The sequence below is a fragment of the Emydura macquarii genome, unplaced genomic scaffold (genome assembly GCF_026122565.2).
Source record: "Emydura macquarii macquarii isolate MOO-44397 ecotype Brisbane River unplaced genomic scaffold, CSIRO-AGI_Emac_v2 contig_1483, whole genome shotgun sequence".
In the NCBI taxonomy this organism is placed as follows: Eukaryota; Metazoa; Chordata; order Testudines; family Chelidae; genus Emydura; species Emydura macquarii.
In genome coordinates, this window is record NW_027131620.1 from 8,431,723 (window position 1) to 8,455,948 (window position 24,226).

The 24,226-nt window shown below is 41.1% G+C and overlaps 1 protein-coding gene across 2 annotated transcripts in view; it reads left to right on the top strand.

Moving 5' to 3' along the window:
* Positions 1-7,934: 7,934 nt before the first annotated feature.
* The window catches only part of PPP1R3D (protein phosphatase 1 regulatory subunit 3D), a 162,915-nt gene continuing 146,623 nt past the window's right edge, over positions 7,935-24,226 (top strand). For both annotated transcript variants that reach the window (XR_010920978.1, XM_067554135.1), the window contains exons 1-2: positions 7,935-8,069; positions 12,784-12,836. The gene's annotated coding sequence lies outside the window, so the exon portion shown is untranslated. The remainder of the gene's footprint in view (positions 8,070-12,783; positions 12,837-24,226) is intronic.

Below are 24,226 nucleotides of genomic sequence, written 5' to 3' on the forward strand. Positions count from 1 at the left end.
TCCTAGGAATGCTTTGCAAGCTCCACTGGTCACGGTGTGTGTCTGAGCTCCTGCTGTACTTGACTTATTAAGAAAAGCTACATTTGTTGAAATCAAGGCTTCCAGCAGCAGACAGGAGGCAAATAAATGACCAATGTTTCCTTTTACAGAACATTTTTTTAGAAGTACTTTGAAAATAAATGTATTTCTCCCTCCCCTTCCCCGGCCCCACCCCACAGCTACGAGTCACGTAGAATCCTAGCCCCCAATTCACCAGAAGACTTCAGGATGTGAGTAGTTCCACTAAGAGAACTACTTGCAGGCTTCTATTGAAGCATGTACCCCAAAGTATTTTGCAAAATCAGTGGTACAGCAATGCAGTTGCCAAATGTTCATTGACACAGTTACACAACGAGTGAGCAAGATACAATGGTCTTCATCCTGCGTCAAGAAATCTATCCATCCTTGCAGCGATAGGGCTGGATTCTGAAATTGCTACCCTGTCACACAGGAGAGAAAGAGTCTTGCTACTTGTATCACAGTGCTGCAAGAAAAACAGCTGGAAATGGCCCACTGCTCCACTCCTGCATAGGTGGGTGGGCAGGGGCAGAGATTGGCTAGAGACAAGGTCCACCTTCCCCGACTCATTTTGCCAGCCAGTGCAGCTGAGTCAGCACAAAGAGGGAAGAAAGCTGCACCAGGTAAAAGGGGTGAAGCAGCAGGCAGACTATGGCTCTGTGAGTCAGAATTTGGTCCAGGCTGTGCTCCTGGATCAATTATGCACTGCCCCTTACTCAGGGCACAGGGATAAGATTCAGTCTAGCCGAGAACAAGAGAAAGAACCTGGCATGTGTCGATGAGGGTACAATAGGTGTCCGTAAGTTCACTGTTCATTCACTTTTCATTTATTCTAACTGATCATTTTAAATTTTCTCCTCCCCCCTTTCCCTGTATTGTCTCCACAAGATGAAAAAAATAAAAAATAAAACCAAAGAGAAGCTGTTTGTCATTTGTGCTGAGCTGCCTGGTGGGGAGATAAGAACAGCCGGCGCCAAAGTCTCTCGAAACATACTAACATATTGGGAAAGTGATAACACTGTGGGCTAATGAATCAGTGCTGAGAAACCAATTTTTCCTCACAATGGTTGAACTTAAAGTGACCTTTAGGAGCACATTTGCATCCACGTAGAAATCCTCGTCTCTCTAGCTTATCAAAGAACAAATTCTCTCCTCCAGAGAAGAGGGACTCCAACCACTATTTCGGAAAATCCCTTTATTCTCCTGGTTTGATAGGACAGTAACAGCTCGAGTACCAGAAAAAATAAGCCACAGGCACATAGTAATGAGAATTTTTCTCTGTGGCTGAGAAGATATCATTATGCTGCGATTTATAGTTCAGTATGTCTGTGTCAGAAGGTTCCTATTTATGAAGCGCTCCACTGGCATGGCTTATGGAACCTGATTCCATACACTTGATAAATTCTGCCTGCATTTCTGAAATTCATTGGTGCCTCGGGTTACCTACAGCACCTTCACTGATATGGTTTTAAAACTGGCTTTGGGGCAGCCATGCTGACAAGCAACAGATACTGGCTTGGCTAGAATGTGTCTTAACCTTATGGGGCCAAATCCCAAAGCCCTTACTTATAAAGGGAGTACTTGCAGCTCCCATTGCTTATGAAGGGAATAAGAGTTGTTCAGATTTCTGAACATAAAGCTTTGCTTGAGTAAAATGTCCATTGGTTTCGTTTGGATCCTGTGTTTGTAAAGTGACGTGTAACTTGTTGGCACTATAGGCCTGGACCAAAGCCCACCCAGTGGAAAGATGCCTATTTATTTCCATTGTCTTTAGATGAAGTCCTGTATTACCAATTAGGCTAAAAATGGATCCGACCCTCATCAGCCTGTGTCACCAGAAGCTTAAGGCCATCATTTTCAAACTTGGCTGCTCAAAAGCTAGGCAGATAATTAAGTAGACTGAATTTTCAGCAGGGTTGAGCATCCATAGTTCCCACTGACTTCAGAGGAAGCTATGTGTACTCAAAACTTCTGAATAGCAGGCCGCTTAAGTAGGTGCTTAAATGTGGAATTTAAGGAGTATGATGCTCTCAGAGGGCCAGGAGAGGGTTGACAGTATGGATCTCTGAATATATGTCTAACCCAGCGGTCCGTAGATGTTAAGTCTCCCCTTCTATGCTGACTCTGCAGAAGGTGTGAGACTGTCAGATTGCAGGGATTTATGGTTTTAGCACAGTAGGTCCCTGGTTCAATCCCTGATGCTCAGAGCTGTCCTTAGTGTACAGCGAATTGGGGCAACTGCTCCGGGCCCTGTGCTTTGGGGGGGCCCATGCTTCATGCCAGGACTGGCTGGGGGGCGAGCAGCTGCAGCCTAACTCCTGGTTGTGCAGCGGGATCTGGTGGGAGGCAAGCAGCTGCCACCAGGGTCCCAGCTTTGTACCAGGACCAGCTGGAAGGCGGGCGGCTGCTGCCAGGGTCCTGGTTTCATGCTGCAGCGCACCTCGTGGCTTGGAGCGGGGACCAGGAGGGAGGCAGGAAGCTGCAGCCTGCCTCCCAGCTGTGTGCTGGGACGATTTGCTCTGGGCCACACGTTCCCCTAGGGACGGACTTGCTGAGGCTAGTCAAGATAACAGCAGAAACACATACTTATACAGTAGGAAGAGCAAGAGCAACAAAGAGTGATGTGACTGCTAGAATGGACTGGAAGAAGATTCTGTTTCTTTACCTCTTTGGAGACTTCCTGGGCAACACTCCTTTACTCAGGCTTTCTGCAAAGACAGTGGATCTGATCTGCATAGCAAAACTAGCCCTTTGAATTCATAAGCCGTAAAAATATAATATTTAATTATCCTATTTCAGACTTAGACATAAGGAAATAGCAGCTACAGAAGTATAAAGCAGGTAGTATCACCATCGTTTGTGCCCAGGAGACAAAAACAATGTTTCCTATTCAAATATGAAATGAAATATTATTGGTGGGTTATGAGAAATATTGATGTCAACAAATCAATATTTTCCTTGTCCAGAAGGTATTACTTTTACACTGATCACAACTGTTTGGATTCTTCACTAATGATACCTTTTTGTTTTTGTTGATGTAGTTCAGTTCAAACAGAAGAAAAAGAATATTGCAATCGTATTCGTGTCTTCAGTTCATTCGGGAAATAGCAGAGATATTTAACAATTACTTAGCATTCATCTTTACCAAGTAAAAGGATGAATATAAATAATGGTGTAAAAGATTACTGAAAGCAAAGGCGGTCTGAGTATTGAATTATCTGCAGATCAGTGCGGCAAATGAATAATTCATTATCCCCAGCTTTACTATGAGTCAAGTTCATGAGCAGTGGCTACTGTAATTGAGGACATGAGGTGTCATATTGTTGAGCTGTTAATTTGCTTATGCAATGTCGTGCTACATTACATCACATCAGCTCTCCGTGTGGAACAGAATAATAGGGACTTTTAACACGACGCAGCACGACAGGAGCGCCAATCAAAATCTGCAGCACTTCAATAGTTCAGCTGCTCTGCAAAATGTATACATGCTATTACTGTGGACATTAATCTGTAATGAAGCCATTAAATGGAAGAAAGGTGGAGAGGAAACGCTCTGCCAGCCATCTCCAGTAACTTCGGGTACTTTGGCACATCTCTAATTAAGAGACTAAAGCTTGAGTTCCAATTGACAAACCACTAGATCTAGGCAACATACTCTCAAGAGTGCTTGAGGCTATAATTAATACGGAGAGATGGGGTGATGGTCTGGATAATTTCAGGGAAGATTTCTAATTATCTTATACTTCAGAGGTTAAGTGGCAGATTTGATAAGAAACTAGTCAAAGAGTAATGGGATCCCTTTCTTTGGAGTTCTGTCCCATTAATGTCCCTTCTGTAAATGTAGGTACATTTGATATTCATGAAAGTGTGTATTCCGCTATTTTAAAAACATTGGTTCAGTTTGAAATTTGGCCCAGACAAATGGCTGAGGCCGTCATGAGACCTCACAGGCACAGTCCTTTGAAGAGGGTGAGGAAGGAGATCTCAAAAGTTGTGTTGGCAGGAAAACAATAATTCCACTTCAGGACAAATTTCAAGGTTTTTGACATTTGTTTTCACTCTGCATAGGCACAAAAAGAGAGCGAAAAAGAATTCAGAATAGCAAATAGCCCATTGAATGCCCTAACCACTGGGTACGGAGTCGGTCTCTTTCTCTCTCTGGAGCTGTTCTATTTTGCATTAAAAAGAAATAAATATTCATTGAGCCAGGCCGGCAGTTAGGGTACTCTCTTGAGGTGTTGGAAAGCGAGGATCAAATTGCTGCTCTAAAACAGAGATTTGAATCTACGTCTCCACTGCCAAGGGAAGGACCCTAACCACTGGGCTATGGGTTGTTCTGATCATGCTAGCTCTTTAACCAGAAATGCCATCCTGGACCTCAGAAACCTTCCCAATGAAAGTTTAATCAAAACTGCTAAGTTTCCATGAAAAGGTTTGGCATTGGCATATTTTCCACTGCAAAAAATATTTCATCAACAAAACTCCCGATCAGCTCTATTCAGTTCATTTGGTTCCATGCACATCAAAAATACTGGACAAAGCAGCTATAAAGTAAGCCAAATATTAGCATCCAAGAATAGGGCTAATTAATACATGTTTGAATGTACCTATACAGAACAACTGAGAAGCAGGGTTTGGCTTTGTTATATTATGCGTATATGTAAATAACCACAAAACAGCCACAATCAATCTGTTATCATGTGGATCCCGTGGCCACAATCTTCCTGGGGAGGCTGAGGTGTCACAACCTATGCTAAGGGCTGCAGTAGCAGCTCTCCCAACCCATCCTTGCACACAGTCTGTTTTTGGAGGGTTGAGGTGGGGGCTGAATTTCACCCAATATTCATATTACTGATACAGGATATTGGTTTCTTTTGCATAGCATAGAAATAATATAACTGCTTTAGAAAACTTGTAGATTAGGGTGAAGAAAATGATACTAGAGTTGGAAAATTGTAGAAGTTGTGAGAAAAGTTTTTACAAGTTAAGCCTATTGTCATGTGGGAATAGGGAGAGTTTATTATTAAAGATTTAAAATTTAATAAAGTAATAACACAAGGAAGAAATAAAAATCTTGATAACGTTGATCCATCCGAGCCTGACAATACGAGGACTTAATCTGAAGTCTTATAAAATCGGGAGCCAAAGAGAGACTATCTGAAGCTTGTTCATGCAGAAAGTAATGAGTATGTGCCGCAAGTAACCATGTAGGAAAATGTATTCACAGAGCATTAGGAGGCAGAGTTGAGAATTAGATGAGATTCTTGACGCCCCGAGATTAAGGGTTGCGGGGAGAAAATAAGAAAATGAAAAGGACATAAGAAATGAACGTGTTGCCTCTGGAGCCTGGTGGCTTCTTTCATTTGTAAGGTTTCTTATGTATTGTTTCATGCTTTTCTTTCACCACAGTGGCCTGGTGTGACACACTCAGTGTTAGGTCACGGCCTGGTTTATGACCTATCACTCAGCAGTCCCAGCATGTCTGTGGGTCAGCGTGCCCTCAGAATTGCAGGATTTCTCATCTCCAAGGCTAACATTTTGAAACGTGGCCTCTGATTTTAGGTGCCCAGTTTGATTCCTTGGGCCTGATTTTCAGAAGCGGTGAGCACCCACAAATCCCTTTGCCTTCAGATGGAGCTGTGGATGCTCAGCTCCTGTGAACATCGAGCCCCTGGAGGCACCCAAAATCCAAGGTCACTTTTCCACATTTGCTCTCTGATGTTTTGATAGGTGTAGTCGGGGCCAGCATGGAGAACAGCTCACATCTGTCTGTTACAGACTATATCTACATTAGTGTCTCTCAGCCTCCTGAGGTTGGCCACCCTTTATACAAAGTAAAAAATGTTCATGGCCCATCTGAGATTTACTATAAAAGTAAGAGTAAAAAGTGTTGTGGTGGTAACCCATGCACGCGTGTGTGTCTTTCAGAGTTGACATTGAATACTTGACTTTGAAGAGGAAGGGTGTGCGGGGAGTGGAGAAGCAAGATTTTCTTTGCTTTATATTATAATAAAATTAGCTCTGGTAACCACCCTGATTCCTGATTGCCTTTCATGATTCCCCAAGGGATTGTGGATCACTGTTTGAGAAACACTATTCTACAGCAACCACACTGCCTCAGTAAACAAATACAACTAAACTAAATCATCTCTCTGGCATAAAAAAGAACATTTAAAGCAGTTTGACAGTGGCATGTTTTTCACTCAGTACCGAGTGCGGGCTGGTCTTTCAGGTGAAATTATTTTAGTGTATTTCTGGTATCTGTGGAGATAGTAATTGATGAGGACACCGACAGGCTGATTTTACTACAGACTATTAAAATTCTACTCACTGCTACATTGCTACCAATCTCACTCAGCTGGAGGTCAGTACAGTACTGAATTTTGTCACTGCATATTTATCTACACAATCAAATCAATAGGTGGTTTCAGAAAGGTAAAGAGTATGAACATTGCAATTACTGCTCTGGTGAGCTCACTCTGGAAGTAGCAAAAATAGATTTGTTTCTTTTTCTGGTAGCAAATCTTCATTGCCATCTTGGCAGTACCAGTGAAACAGTGTTTATAACTGTTTTAAGGAAGCTTCCTCCCATCAGGAAGTGAATTGCGATTAACTTTTGTGTTTGTTAAATAACTTAAACTAAACTCAGACTATGGCAATCCATGGTTTCAAGAGATCTGCAGTGTTAGGGGGCCTTTCGTGTGACCAAATTAGCCAAGCCAGGACACACACACTACAGCAAAAAAACAGGTTAGAAACGGTTTAATCTCATGGGCCCTGGTCCTGCAGTGAGTTCTGTGCAAATGTACCACTGAACCTGCATAGAATTCATTGACTTCAGCATGGAGCCACGTGCCTCATCCCAGGTGGAGTTCATTGATGCGGGCCTTAAGGTCTGATCCAACTCCCATTGAAGTCATGGGTGTATTTCCATTGATTTCAGTGAGATCTGGATTGGACCCTGAGATGTTCTGAGACTCAGCATGAACAAATGAATAGGTAGTTTATTAATGCACTGAAAGAGGCTGGCAATTTGTAGTCCCATTGAGGTGTATCTCTATGCCATTGAATAGATATTGCATGGAAAGATGCAATGCCTGCTCTGCTGGCCTCATCAGGGTGCTTCATCATGATGGTGCAAGAAAGAAGGGACTCCAAGACCATCTATGTTAAAACGGTATGAGCAAAAATTATCTTCATCATGGAGGAAAAAGAAAATTATATTAAAATATAATGGCCTACATTTAACATCTACACACACATACACACACCCCTGAGACCTCTGCCCTCCCTTGAGTTACTGTACGTTGGGATATGACCGAGCAGTAAGTGTTGTGAACCCTTCATTCACAGATCTTTTTATTTTTAGCCGTTTGTCTAAAGCTGTTCCATAAAATGTGTTCAGCTTTGATAGTTACCTCCAATCAGAAATTCACAGGAATGATATACAGGTCAGTGTGCCTGGGAATTCTTAAAAGTGTCGTTATTTTATTCTTAACTTTTCTTTTACTTCATGTCTGCCTGAACACCTGCAAACACACACGCAAGCTTTCCTTTCTGTTCAGTAGTGTGCCGTGTTGCACCATTGCTGCCTAATGGATAGAATCAGAACTTCTCATCTGGGTGGCATAGACTCTAGACCACTAACAACACAGGGAGATTCCCAAGTCATTGGAGCTGAGCTTTGTCCAGGATGGCCTGCCCCTGTAAGGATCAGGAGGCGTGGGGCTAGTTATCCCTGTTCAGTCAGCCTAATCTGTGTCATAATTAGCTGCCTCCCCGCCTCAGGTGTCAGGTCTAATTGAGATGGGGTAATAGCCTGAGCAGCTGGGCCTGATAAAAGGGCAGAGAACTCAGTTTGGTAGAAAAGCCATAGGGATCAAGCTAGGCTCTGGTAGGAGTTGCTAAAGCAGGGTCTGGGAGGGGTAGTTGCTGGGGAATCAGGGCTCTAGCCCAGAGTGGAGCAACTTAAAGGTGGTTGAGAAGAGGCTGAGCCCAAAGGGTGAGCTGAGGTAGGTACCAAGCAGTGTGGAAGGATCTTTTAGGCTGTTTGGAGTCTTGTTGCCCCAGAAGAGGATTGAACTCAGCTGGAGGGCTGTGCTATGCGATTCACTCAGGACAGGTAGAAAAGACCTGGTGAGGAAAAATTGAGGCAGGGAGTTCTAGGCCTGTGACACTTGGATATTGCTATGAAGTTATGAGTGTGTAGCTGAGTGACAGCTGTGAGAACCATGTGACCATGGAACTGTTACAAACATTTCTGTAACATGTCCTTGTAGAAGTACACTATGTACGTAACTGCTCCTGGCTAGCTATTCCTAGGGCTATGGGAACCTGGGTGGCTTTGCTTCCCAAAGGTTAACAAATATTTTCTTCAGCTTCATACTGTGTGGGTTCTCTCATCATGGCTGCTCTGTGTTTGGCTTTTCAGATTTAAACAAAACCATTCATGATTTTTGTATAGCTTACAAAGAAAACCATGTGGCGCTCAATGTCTTTGAGTTTTGTTCCTTGCTTGTTTGACCATTCAAACCTGAAACTTCATACAAAACTCTGAGAATACAAATCCACAGGGATCAAGAACAAATTAACTTAAATTTCCTGCATCATGATTAGGATTTCCAGTCCTGGATTCTAATCTGTTTTCCCCCACCCCTCCTGATTTACTGTGCCTCAGTTTACCCTTTTGTAAAACTGGTATAATGGTGAAACTGAGCTCTTGTTTAATCTCAAAGCATTTTATATAGGATGCTAGCATCTTTATTATCCCTTTACAGTTGAGGAAACAGGCACACTTGCCCAAGGATCACTGGCAGGCCAGGGGCAGAGCCAGAAATAGAATCCGAATCTCCTGGGCCCCAGTCTAGTCCCTTGTTTCTTGAACCATGTAGTTGTGGCTTAAACATCAGAACGTCTCATAATTTGATTAACTTTATCAGGTGATAAAATGCATTAGAGGCAAGTACACTATTATTAATGCATATGTTCCTTAGTATATCTTTCAAACATTTCAAATGAATCCATATTAAAACATAATTTTGCTTTCAAGTCTCGTGGCATAGTCTCTGATACATTTCATGAAATAGAACCGTTATATGGAAGATATATATTTTTCCTGAGAGCGTCAGGGTGAGCAAACCATAAAAAGTTGAGCCACTCAAACAATGTTGGTGGTATAATGAGTCTTTCTTTCTGAGCACAGAGATGTGTGAGTGTGCTAACAATACTCAGAGGGAAGTACTTAAAAATCAACAGCAAAAGAAGGGATGGGGAGGGCACATCTCTGTAGATCAAGGTTCCAGTCTAGTTGGGGGAAGAAGATAAGTTAACAAAGAAAAGTTTTCGCTAGCTGGGGTCAAGAGCAACCAAGGGGAAACCACTTCTGTGGCTGAAGCAATACAGAAAGACATTTTTATTTCAGTCTTCTCAGTAAGTCTTTCTAATAAATAAATAATGAACCCATTTCAAAAGACTGCAGGTATGGAGCGGTTAACTTGCTTGCATGATATGGAATTCAAATATGTTTAAAAGGACTCTATGCTTGTGCAAAGAAAAGAAATATTACCTTACAGGGCAATGAATATTTAGATTATTGGGAAATCCCCACCATGAGCTACCTGCAGTCCTGCTGGCACTGGAGAATAGCTTTCCTACAACAAAATCAACTTAAATGGGCTGGAGATATTCAACTTCAAATACATGTTGCTTCAGAAACTCAGTGGGGATATAAGAGAGTGTGGGAGGGATAGAAGGTAGAACAATAATGTCTCCTCTAAGGACCTGATTTGAGTTCATGCCTAGGCAGCAAAGCACGTGTTTAACTTTTGAGGTTTATGTTAAGTGCATTGCTGAATAAGAATGGAATTAAGCATGTGCTTAAATGCTTGACTGAATTGGGGCCTCATTTCTTTGGAATATCCTTTCCATGCAGAGATGGTGGGTTTTAAACACTTGGCTAACAGCAGTTGGGGTAAAATTTTAATTTGTTCAACACTAATTCCATGTTAAACGTTTCACTATTGAAAAAGTTTGCAAAAGGCTAAAAAATTCTCCTTTATTAAGCAGCATACCACAACATTTTTTCCAGCAGACATTTGCAGGACTAAAATCTTGAAGCTGATCTGTTTGAACAAAAAAAACCAAAACCCCACTAAGCGTGGTATTGAATTGTACGAATTGCTAGTTTAATACAATATTTAGTTTCAGCTGGGCAAATTACACACCTTGTCTTAATGTGTAGGCACGTTCACGTCTTTGGATAGCAGACTTACAAATACTTTAGGCAGAGTACGTTCAATCTGTTGTCCTTTAATAAAGAATGGAACAAATGCAAATGTAGTGGCAGGTCTAATATTTGTGCCTCCTGCATGTTTCATTGAGGAGGTCAGGCCGTTAACTGAATAAGCCTCACAGCACTCCTTTGAGGTTTGTATAATTGTGTCCACTCTAGAAATGGGGCAGGAACCCAGAAGTGATTGTGCCACTGTCCTGTTAAACAACATTGTATCCTGCCCTAACCACTAGCTTACCTTGTCTCCTCAAACCAAGCAGCCCTCACATACCCACCAAAATGTCACCAGCTAGCTACCCTCATTACACCTGCAAGTGTTCCCAGGAATAGGGATATACTTCATTACTTGTTCTGCCTTTTCAAACGATATCCACTGGAAACACCTTTTTAGCATCTCTGAACCTGCAGGGCCTGCCATTTTAATATAACGCTGGGCTTTTCTCCAAGGCTGTGCTTTCAGGAATACCACTGCACTTTGATGCTGGGGTGCAGATACTAGAGAAACACCTACGAGAGAGAGAAATGAGTGTCAGCCAATCACACTGCCATTATCACAGGTGATACTTTAGGCAAAGATTAATGTGAGAGAAAAGTCCCAGCTAAACAGATCCAGTTTACCTAAATGTGGGCTTGAATGTCTTTGAAAATATGTGGCTCATAATGCATTGATTGTTCTATTTTCAAAAGGTGATTCAGGTTTTCTCCACACTGACTAGCTCCAGGGTTATCGAAACTGGTCATTACCCCATTGTAGAGCAAAAGTACTTGACTCTGCCTACCTACAGGATTTCTACTGCAATCCACTGCTGGAATATCTGAGCACCTTGCATGTAAAATAGATTAATAACAAGTCTCTACTGGATTTCATGGAGTTTCTAGGTCCTTTTCCCTTTATGAGCTATACAAATGTCTGGTCATAGCCCCCCCTCCCCCCGAACGGGGAATATAGTATAGCTTTGGCTTCTGAATTGCCATAAAGAGACTGCACAGAAAGTGGGACTGAAGTGAGGAAATGCAGAGAGTGAGGCATTTATTCTAAATCCAACCCTTCACCAGATAGGACTGTCATTTTCTCTCTCACTTTCTTCATTTACTGAAGATGCTTTGGGACTGGCATAAATTGTACTACATTCAACTATGGTTGGGGAGGTGTTTGGAGTGGAGGTCAAGCTTTTGGAGATTTATATCCTGCTGAAATCTCCAGTGTCAATCCCTACTCCCTTTGCTTTTGTGCATTAGAGAAACCCAGTCAGAGACAATGAAATCTGAATAAGAATTACCTTTCCTTCTCATGCTCCAACTACAAAGGGTTTGATCACATGCCAGAAACCTTCAGAAGACAGAATTAGGAATGGGATAACAGCTTGATTCAGGATTACCACTATCCTCAGTCTACTGGCTTTTGATTTAGCGGCACACAGATGTTTTATGATAACACATTCACACCAACATCTGCCTCTTTTTTTTTTTTTTTTTTTTTTTTTTTTTTTTTTTTTTTTAGTGCCATCTTTAGCACCCATCCAAATAAACTCTCACCTTCAAAAGTGTGCATGCACACGCAGGTTTCTGCCATGACGTTTTCCTTTCATTTCTCTCCGTTCTGCTTGTTTCTTATACATGAGCAATGGTGCTGGAACTATTTTTATAGTAGGGATGCTGAGCCACTGTAAACCCTGTATTTGATGGAAACCATTTCTAGGTGGAGTGCAGCAGCACTCCTACTTTCAGCATCTGTGTGTACAAGGACCGTTTTGGACATTACATGAGAGGCAGGACAGAAATTAAAGTTAGAAGAAGGTGAAGGGAAGTCCAGATTTTCGATTCTGCATAGGTGCAGTTGCATACACAGGCAATGACACATATTTGCAAGTACAGTGACTGGTCAGGGCAAGGATACATGTAAATTAGCAAGTTAGATGGTTAACTTGCCATTTGTGATACAATCATGTAATTACTCAGGCAATCTAGGTGTGTAACTACATACCTGCCTTGGACTGTGTTCTGAGTCAGGCTATGTGTCCAGCGCTCCAACAAAAGTCAATAGGAATGGAGGGTGTGCTCCATACTTTGGAGGATCAAGGCCTAAATAAGAACTTGTGGATTTTCCCATTTGTACACCTTCATTACAAGTAGATACATTCTGAAGAGAAGATAGATAATGTAAACATATTGTTATATAATTCATCCCCCACTAAAAAATTATGAGATCACTTTTCCCTATTAATTTCAGGAATATTGGACTGACTTCCATAAACCCACCCAGCGGTTACTCTTGTTCCTTAGAGTCCTGGGACTATTAAATCAAGAAAATTGGTTTTATCAACTGGTTTTGCTATTATGATGTTTAATAGAAAATACTGAATGGACCTAATATGTTATACGACTACGCGATCTGTGTCATGTATTACAAAACATTTTTTGTATTTCAATTTTAGGAACCGTAAACACCGACGTGGGCCCCAATCTTAATCTCTTCCTTTGATATGTGGTGAGTCTCTCTTTGATATGCGGTGAGTCTCATAATCCTCTGTTTAAAGTGTAAGTAAGAGTTGCTCTGTCTGTCGTGGCCAACAATGAGCACAAAAGGATTCAGAAAGTAATAACAAAGATAAATAACTTTGCAATAAAATTTCAGCTCCAGTAATTTTCCATTTATATTTTCTCACTGAATCATGTAGTCCCAAGCAATGCACATTTTTTAACGTCTGGGCTGCGTCATACAAAGTAATTTCATATCTAATACTTCCCAGTGTGCCCCAAATATAACACTGCTTGCACAATGCACTACAACATATTCAGTGAATTATACAGTTCCCCCAAAAAATATCACTTCCTATGCAATTTCATTGCCTTTCTAAGGCAATCTATCTCAACATATTATGGGGAATGAATTGTCAGTCAACTTTCTTTTCTTTTTTCTTTTTTTTTTTTTGGCCAAGGAGGTTTCAGATGCCATTACTTATGCCACTTATTATTGAAGGCTGAATGCATTTTTCTGTGTGAAACCACTGATGTGTTTTTGAGTCTTCAAAGTTTAGATCTTGGTTAGCATAGCATTTTGCCAGAGTGCATTACCTCAGGCTGTAGGGAATGTTAACAAGTGAAAGGCAGTGGAAACTTGAGACAGAGAAGGAGGTGCAGCTGCAGTAACAACAGAAGAATAGGTTTGGGGTATGAAAAGGGTTCCTTTGTCTTATCCAAGTGTAAATTCTCTATCTTCCTTGCTCCTTCACCCCCACATGCCTACTTTTAAAATGAATTGAAATTAAAACTGCACTAGGTTTTCTGGGGGCAAAGAACTTATATGTAGGCTACCATCTCACTCATGGGTGACTGGGACACTACTCGAAGTGACTGCCTGGGATAAGGGTACTGTGCTAAGTAGAGCAGGACATGACAGAATCTCCTCCGGGAGCAGACTGCTACCAAATTACAGGATGTTACATGTGCAATGGGGTCCATATATGCTGAATAGCCTCTGTGATGTGTTGCTCATTCCTGACATAGTCCTTAAACCCTTTTGCAGCATTCCTTCTGCCCCAAAGCCGATTGCAACAATTCTAACCGACTCCAAGTGATAACATTGTACTGTAATTAGCCATTGTTTTGTAATTAGCTAGAAGGTTAACACATTATATGAACCCAGAATTCAGAGCTCTCCCTTTTTTCTTATAAATCGGTAACCTGCCCTTCTATAGGGGGATCCTGCTGCCTCCAACCCGAACTGGGTCTGAATAAAGTATGTTTGGGGGATTGTTTTGTTTCTATAGTTCTTGACATGCAATTCCCCTACTCTATGCTTTTGTGAAGAACAAGGTATAAAACATTCATCCCTACCTGTTCAGACACATTAGGAAATGTGTTCTTAAAATCAACCAGTCAGTTTTTTCTTCTCCAGTGGCCATTAACTCAGGATAATGCAATGATTTGGGGTACAATGCTGAAACATTCGCATTCACCTCCTATTAGCATGTTGGGGCTGAAATATAGATCACTCCATAATTCGTCATCTGTGAAAGATGTTGAACTGAGACACTGGAGGCCAATGTCCCTTGTAGGTAATGCGTGTCCATCGCTGACCTGAAGGTTAGAATTAGAGGTTTCAAAGTTTATTCAGATCTCAGGTTCACTGCGAAGACTTCCTAGGAGGGTGGGAATGGCTCTTTGTCACAGGGACACCTGGGAATAGGGGTCCACGAAGCCTGCAGGGTTTGGTTTGAAAAGAGGGTCATAAAACCTAACCTACAGTTTGATTATCCAGGGCTGGTATCAAACAAGCTCCTGGAGGTTTGAGTTTGACTATCCGTCCCAACAAGAAGCCCTTTTTTTCTACCTTTGATGTGTTCAGAAGGGTCCGAATGCTTATTGGGTGAGGAGTAGAGTGAGGGGAAGGAGGCTCCAACCTGGGGGGAAACGAGAGGGTCCAGTGGGGTGAACACCTCTGCCCCCTGTTCTCTGCACATTCACAAGCATGGATTGAGGCTTATGAGCATATCAAATCTTGAACCCTAGATACAACGCTAGTTGGTTCAAAGCTTATGCAGATATTTCAGATAGCTCTGTGTGGATTGAAGCTATCAACTCATCTCACAGAGGAGACGAAAAAGCCCCTAACTATCGATAGCAGCCAGGGCTCCAATTTGCCATTCTTAGGTATCGATAACTTAAGCTTGATTTCATCCCATCCCATACCTTCCTCCTCCCTCCCTCCCTCTCCTTATTAATGTATGATTTTTGGGGGGGGGGGGCAAGAGGGTAGGGTATATACTGTAAGGCTTGAGGTTGTTTTCAGATAACAAGTTGTAGGTCGAAACTCATTTAAATGGCTAATGAGCATACTTGAGCCTCAAGGACAATGGCTAGTGTAAGCATCTGATGGCTCAGGAAGCCAGATGTCCTCTTAGTGATTCTAATTCCAATGAGAACAGCACATTTGCTTTTAGAATTTGTCTCATCTGCCACCTATCTGTAAGGACCCCCCCACCCCCGCTTCTTCCTCCACACTACCTCCTCCCCCTCCCCCCCGAGTGTAGCCCTAGCATCCTTGATGTAAGTAGAGTGATTAAAGTGTCTCTGTATGTATGTAAGGACCATTATCACTGTTGTTCTCTCCAGATGGGACAATGTCTATATTTGTAAGTGAATAGATAAAAAATTTAAAACGTACTATGTAATCGATAAGAAAGCGTATATAATTGACCACTGTAACACCATGAAGTTGACGCTGATTTATCAGACTTCCTGTTATCGTGAATAAACCTCTTCGGTATTGTCTGTGCTGCCTGATTCTTGGAAGAAAGAATCGTTTGTGCTTTACAATACCAAACTATGAAAACCAACAGGTTGATTAGTAGCTAATCTGTAATCACTGGCCTGCACTGATTTCAAACTAAAAACCTAAAGGTGAAAATCATCGTGTCCCATAGAATCAGCCAGTGTCCCCTCCACCCAACTTGCACATGCTTAGAAATAGGCTTGAAAGGTGGAATTTTAGTTCTTGGCTTCAGATTCTTTTCCTGAACTGAATCCTCATTAACTGAAAGCTAGAAATAAACAAGGAGGAGGAGGAGAAGAAAGCACTTCCACAGAGGCTTCTGCAGTAGCACAAGCTGTCAAAAATCTTTTTTTCTTTAATAAAAAGGATTTTTGTCAGCAGGGCAATATAATCTTCAATTGGTTACAGCAAATTTACAGATTATTGAGACAGAAGCATCCTGTGAGTGTGAGGTTCTTCCTAGTATTTACTTACATGCTGTCATTTTATTGTTCCTTAGAGAAAAATGCAAATGTGTGCTGCATTTATTTAAATATGGCATTAATTACTGAATGTTGCTTCTGTGCACATGATTGGAGACTTCTAAATGCTCCCTTAAATGTAAAGGTAATGGGGAAATCGTGCTCATGTTTTTTAGTGTGCAACTTGCTTTCACTACTTGCGATGGCAGATGTGAATTCTCTGCACAGTAGAACACCGCATCTTTGGAAAGCAGCGAAGTTAGCAAGAGTAGCAAGATAGCTTGCTGCTATCCGAAGGTTTGCAGGGATTCTGATAGGCCCACTTTATTGTGCAGTTGGAAATACAGCCTTGTAACTGTAGGGCCAAATTGCACCCCGTACTGAAGCTGCAACGCTTACCATAGCACTTATGACCATTTGGTAATGTGCTAATATGTATGACAATCAGAAAATAGTATTCAGAAATCCCGTTTACCAGATAAAATCAGGACACCCTTCTGGCGAGAATTATACTACAGTATTTATATTTTAACAGTTCCCTGAAATGCTTTCCTGGGTTTTTATGAGTGAACTTTCTCAGCACTGACTTCCAAATTCACAGCCTGCATTAGCCTCAGCACGTAGCAGAGTAAGATTACTCAGCTGAGTTTCTCCCATTTATTGCCAGAGGAAAATTCTGTATTAGTTTTAACATGAACACATTTCTTTCATCTTGCATATTCTTCGTTGTCCATTTCAAAAAATGGAATATACCCAAGTGGTTTTAAATCTCCTGCTGCATATATTGCTCTATTGAGCTGGTCATTGCTAGCAGTACAGTATGCAATCTTAAATGTATCCTCCCTTTTTTCCTCTTCTTTTGAAAACTAATCTATCTGGTGCCCCTTGCAAGTGAAATGCATTGTCAATAGTAGGGATTTTTTTGCCCCATAAAACAATTCACAGAGGCAGCAGTGAGGTATACGTAGCTTTGTGACTGAAAGGATATGTCATTCTGGTTTGTGGATAGTGCTCCACTAAATGCAGAGCAGCCTCCCCTGCCTCCTAGCAGAACAGATGTAAGGCAGCTGCCATTTTGTTTTTCTGTTCAGATGCCGATGTTCGTGAGTCACTTTATTTCCTTTGTATACATGCACGTACACGTATGTAGAATATGCGTGTGATTTTATATATATATATATAATCAGACTTTATATATTCTTTCTTTCTTTTCTTTAATCTGATTTAAAAGTCACTGATTAAAAAATGTTTTGGTCCATGCCTGGGGAAATTACAACTAGTCATTCAACAAGTTCAGAATTAGGGTGACCAGATAGCAAGAGTGAAAACTCAGGACAGGAGGTGGGGTGTAATAGGCACCTATATAAGAGAAATCCCTGAATATCAGGCCTGTCCCTATAAAATTGGGACATCTGGGGGGATTTGATAGCGGCCTTTAACTACCTGAAAGGGGGTTCCAGGGAGGATGGGGCTAGGCTGTTCTCGGTGGTGGCAGATGACAGAACAAGGAGCAATGGTCTCAAGTTGCAGGGCGGGAGGTCTAGTTTGGACATTAGGAAAAAGTTTTTCCCTAGGAGGGTGGTGAAGCACTGGAATGGGTTACCTAGGGAGGTGGTGGAATCTCCATCCTTAGAGGTTTTTAAGCTGAGGCTTGACAAAGCCCTGGTTGGGATGATATAGCTGAGGTTAGTCCTGCTTTGAGCAGGGGGTTGGACTAGATGACCTCCTGAGGTCCCTTCCAACTCTAATATTCTATGATTCTATGATTCTATTCAGAATTAAGCCAATACACTAAATTCTAACTGGTGTTGCAGTGCTTTGAGAATGAGGTTCCAGCTTTGAAATAATTGTGTAACTTTATTTTGCCTGCAGAGTGCATTGTGTTTTGAAAATGCATTGTGTGCTACATGTTTGTATTTGAGACCAGGCAATAAATGCAAGATGATTCACAACTTATTAAATGTCTAGGAACCTGAGCCAACATGCCTAAAAATATAGGCACATTTGCACATCTAGTGTATGTATGTAGTTATGGTACATACACAAATGAGCAGTAAACCATGGACTCTGAAATATGGAGTATTTATGATTCTGCATGCAAAATAGTTATGCAAATGTGCACACATTTTTATGGAAACTTGATCACTTGAACGCAGTGAGGAAATACTAAAACATTAATGCTTATAGACTAAGGTACAGCAAAAGATGTGTATTAGACCAGGTGGTGAAGCCATTATATTCAACTCCACGGCATTTCTGTGTGTCAATCTCTGCGTAATGTGATAGCCTTTGAACGCTTCATCTGAACCATTGAAAAACGTCAGGGAATGTTCTATTCATCAGTGGCCAGGATCATATTCATTTTGGGGAAAATCAGAAAACCACTAGAGGGGAAAATGGGGGACACATAATGTTCCTGCCTTCCGATTAGCACAGCCACAGCTACAAGCACCTCCGCAATGATCAATGGATCAAATAACTGACGGCATCCATTAATACCTTCCAGCATAATAATACCCCCTCTCATCTCTGCCCATCCTTCCAAGTGAGTTTCACATGTTGAAACTCTGACTGAAGACTAAAGGAAGTGGGGGAAAGGAGGCACACAGCCCGGTGTGTGCTGTGAGTGCGGCCTGCAGAAACTACAAAGCCTGTGACTCCTTGTGAGGTGGTACTTTTCCAAACTGACACTCCCGTAACCCAGGGGGGTATTTTATTTTGTGTGTTTGACTTTCCTTCTTTAAAAATACTCATTTGCCATTGATTGAGCATGTATTTAAATAATGACTATGCAGCTGATTATGTAATTACAGGAACAAATACATTTTTCTTACCATGTGATTATGTGTAGCACAAACACACAGCATATTGCAGCAACCTGGCTGTTTCAGACTATAGCTATGCAAATGCCACTAGCAATTTAGTCCACATACATTAACTTCCTGGGTTTTTAAAACCAAAGCATTGAGTAGAGGACAAAGTAGAGCTAAGAAATTCTAACGTGTAATTTGTTTGCCTTGTCACTTGACCTTTTAGTATTTATATAAGACAGGCTGAAAGTGCATGGCTCATAGGATTGCTAACTTGAACCTCCACCCATATGCCAGCCAGCTCTGAAATGGACTCTTGGTTCAAATTAGTTCAGGTTTCATTAAAAGTAGACAGATATTTATGTGCATTACAGTACGGCCTAGTAGCCCTATCTAACATTAGCAACTCATGGTGCTAGGCACTGTACAAACACCTCATGAGGCAGTCCATGCCAAATTTGCTTTCAGTCTCAACAGTCACCACAGAGAGGAATGAGGGGGAACACAAGCACAAGATGAAGTGCTTCATTCAAGATTGTGTAGCAGGTCACTGCTGAGCCAGGAATAGAACCAACGTTTCCTGACTTGCAAGCCAATGCCCCATCCATATAATTCCTTTTTTTTTTTTTTTTTTTGCATGCATCTGCATTACCAGTCCCAACCAAAACTGGAGCATAAGAGCCAAAATATTTTGTGTCCTTCCTGGCCAATCTGAAGCAAACACACTGGCCCTGGCACAAGTAAGCTATTCTTACATGAGATCGCCCAATCCAGTTTTGCAAATGGAGGTGATTCAGACAGCACTGGTGCATTTTGAAATGCATTTGAACTTTTGGGTGACTGCAGCAAGACCTCCAAACCTTTTGAGGTTTTCCCATCACTAGTACAAACTTCTGAAAAATAAGGGATTGCAGTAGAAATGGTAATGAAACAATTACAGTATTGGCTCTACAAGGCTACCCTATAATAAGGATGATACATTGATTATCATGTCTTGATTGGCAGGATCTATTTGATATCAGTGGGAATGGTGCAATGATTGAGGGTCTGAAGGCCTTGTGTACATGGGGGGGTGTGGGCGGAGGAATTTCAGTATGAACTAAGAGGTGAAATTAAACTGGCATAGCCCTCTGTGTGGACACTCTTCTTCTAATATAAGAGTTCCTTGTTTACAGTTTAGCTTATGTCACTTGGGAAGGCGTTTAAGTTAGACCAAAATAGCCATTCCTATACTGGAACAACAATTATATCCACGTAACTAGTAAAACTTTCCCATCTAGGCAAGGCCCAAGGACAAAAAATAGTTTGTACCTCATCTCAAATACTATTCCCATCAGATTAGTACCGCTAAAATCCCATGTATTACTTTGCAAAATTAAGGGGTTGTTGGGATATGCAACGCACAACTTAGAAAAGAACTCAAGGCACCCAGACCAACAGCCAAACCTTCCAAATTTATTTTCAGAGCTTGGACTTTGGCATTGTTGTGAACGCTGCCTTTGAGCTGGAAAAGCATTGTAGGAACTGGCAGTCAGATGAGTATTTGGAGTATTTTAAAATAGTTGTACTTAAATACTGACTTTATCAGCTATCGCTCATTCTTTCTCAAAAATAGTTATATCATTCTTTTCAGCCATAAAAGACTGCAGATTACCAAGCAAGCTGACACCCTCTATCAGATTCAATCCATTTTGCTGTAACTGTTTGCTTGTCAGATTTATTTGTAGCAGTAACTCACACCAGACAACTGGTACAACTGCAGTTTCTTATAGGGATGTTTCACGGGAGTATGATGAATCTTCATAGCAATTTATATGGATCCAGATGTTGGGCATTTGTGCAGTATCATAGACAATGCAGTTCTTCATGGGAACATCTTGGAGGGGTTGAACATGTATATTGTATTACCAAATCATTTTGTTTTTGTTCAGCAATTGGTTTTTTATAATGCCACATCAGCAATAAGTCATTTATTTTAGGCCTGAAACATAAAGAGAAACCTTTTCAAAACAAGGGGTAACAGGTGTATTCCCCAAAATGGGTATAATTAACAGTTCAGGAGGTGGAAAGACAACAGGTGCCCATTCATTTTTATGGGGTTATCTGTTGCAAACTCACTTGAAAATTCTGACCCTATGTTTTAAGAATAGATCTCACAAATCATCTGAACCTCCTGTGAGCTGCAATTGACAAATAATCCACTTATGAAGTATATCCAATTGATGCAACGTCTGAGATTTCTTTCTTGACCAAGCTGGGAATACAGTAGAACCTCAGAATTACAAGTACCTCAGGAGTGAAGGTTGTTTGTAACTCTGAAATATTCATAACTCTGAACAAAATGTTACGGTTGTTCTTTCAAAAGTTTACAACTGAACATTGACGTAACACAGCTTTGAAACATTAATCTGCAGAAGAAAAATGCTGCTTTCCCTTTATTTTTAACACAGTTCCCTACTGTACAGTATTTGCTTTTTTTTATCTCTGCTGCCTGATTGTATACTTCCGGTTCCAAATGAGATATGTGGTTGACTGGTCAGTTTGTAATTCTGTGGTTTTACTGCACTTGACCTATTTTTGAGCCTTTAGATGCTATCACCACTTAGTTGATATGAAGATAACAGCCTATTACGGTACTGTGAACTATTGTAAATAATAGCTTGTACCCTTGGTAGCACACAATGTACCTGTGTGCATTGAGAGGTCTCATGGTGGGAGTGAAATTGTCATGTCACTGGTTTCTATGGATTATTTAAACCAATGAACAAATCCAAGATAATTTTCCAAATGATGGCCTACTAACCAAAACTGGCCCCTATATTTCTACTCATGCCTAATCCCAGAGTCACATGGGAGTGAGAGAGACTTCCACGAAAGTCACCAGAGATCAAGAAATGGTGTTTGTGATTCATGAGGTGATGCTTCAACTTCTGTGTCAGAACCATCATTGGGTTAGTTAGATAAGATTGAGCTTTCAAATGAAATGTGCAATTCAAGTTCAGGCCAGTTTTGACTTGAAAAGTCAAATCTCTACATTTTCCAAGTTGCTTGGGAAAGAGACACACAAGCCCTGTTTAGATTTGTAAGGGTCAATCAGGTTTGAGCGTTGCATGGCTAATATCTAACTAGCTTTTTGTCAGCCAGTGGGCATGCAGATCTCTGTGCTAATTTTTCAAACAAGGAAAATGTTAACCTTAATTCTTGAATATAGAAAATGATAACATTACAATATCTGAAATGTACATAGCAGCTTTATGTATTTTCTATTCAGTTAGGAATAACTAATGCATCCATACCTTGATAGAACACAGTGCCCAGCAATTCTTCACATGTGCGCATTGATAGGAAATGAAGCAGAATACAATCTCCAGTTGAAAGCAAAGGGGAAATCAGAAGTAAAATGTAATTATCAAAACTCAAATTGCCCAGGATGCTTCCTATTCATACAATGAGTAGCACAGTGGGTCATTAACAGAAGTGGTCATGGCCAGAAGTCTGGGGATTTTTTTTTTTATGTGCTGTGCACAATTTCTCAATTTGCCTGCTATGTAAATAGGGAGACAATAAAAAGGCCAGCCTGCAGCACCCTGATTTTCTGACTAGTTCTGCATCAATCCCAGATTGAATATTCTGGGGTTTCTCCATTATTTCTCATTTAGTGTTCCCACAAAACACCTTTGCTATTCTACACTGACTCTAGTATGTGCTGTACAAACTCCATGGGAACTGCACTGAAAACAGCTGCAGCTCATATCATTTGATTAATAGCTTGCACCACCAAACTAGAAAGGCTTATTCTGAGTCCTAATAAGGTGGCTAAGGTCTTTAGAGAGGTTCCCAGAGAACAATCTCCCAAAACTTTATTTTGGCAGGCTACCTTATCAAATTTTAATGGAGTTTCTATTTTTACCATAATTAAGAGCCTCTAAAACACTAAGGAGGAAAAATAAATGACATGGTCATTACAAGCTACTGGGGCTGGCTCCAATGTCATTCTTTCTAAGACTGAGTACAATTTTGTTCTTCCAGTAGCTGCTTGTCGATGGTAAGCAACATGCAGTTTGAGCACTTCAGCGGATCACTGAAGTGCCCAAGGCTATGTGCATCCTATGTTGAGATCTTAAGAATAAGTCTGACCTGTCAGCCTGGAATTAGGTATTGCTTCAGTACCTGATTCTCTTTTCCTCTCCCCCCAAGTTCTGTTTGGTTTTTGGATCATAAAGGAACTCCTTTGGCCGTATTGATAATCATTAGTTGCTATGGATATGCATAATTGTTTACTGCAGTATTACACGGCTTTGCTTTCTAAGTTTACAAGACAGTCATATTTATTTATTAGAGCTAGAATGCATTAGAGGGATGGGAAACATATATAGAAGGTTAAATGGGACAGCATGCTTTGAAGCCATTCAGCTGCCTTCATGTTTAAGAATCATGGCTGTAGCATCTAAACATTTCATTATGAAATTTCAGCCAGAAGCTATCTGACAACTGCAAGCATAATATTGATTTGGGCTGTACATAAGAGAAGAATGCAGCTTCCAAATTTAAGGGTTTTCACATGTTTCTCTGTCTCGTGAATCACCAGAATATCTAGACCACATTTATATATGATGGGGTAATTGACACATCATTATTGTCCATCTAAGATAATATTCTCTGCTCCTCCTGATGTGACAGGCAGTTTCTGAAAGATCATCATTCAAACAGATTTACTTACCCTTAGTCAAAGCAGGAATAGACCTCCTGCTTTGCATTCAAGCCCGTCCTGACCATTTAGTGCAACGTTGAAATTACAGCCCAATGATTGGCAGTCCAAAGCCTTCAGGAGCCCATATCCTCCTACACTGCACTGCAGACACTTTGTACCACCAGCCCAAAGCCAGTATAATGGGTCACAGGAGAATTGCCCCTCTTACCTCTCATTACTCAAAATGCTTCCCTAAACTGGCCTCCTGTGTGATGCATCAAATGCCTCTAAACCCAGTGGTTTGCTTGGCACAGTTCTTCATATATGGCTATGGGCTAATCTACAGTTCTTATACATTTTGGTCCATGTATTAAAAGAATACAAGGGCCAATATGTTTAAGTCTGCTACAAGAAATCTGATAGGCCAAAATCTAACCTGTTACCTGGGTAGAAATCTTGAGTTACTCCTTGACTTCAACAGAAAACCATCCCATATACATCAATGAGAAACTGAGGTTCTGATCACACAAAGCCCTCAAGCACCTGCTTAATTTTATACACTCAAGTACCACCCCTGATGCCAAACGAATTAAAAATTCTTTTCCTGCCTACTTCTTGTGTGGCTGCCTTGTTGTTATCCCT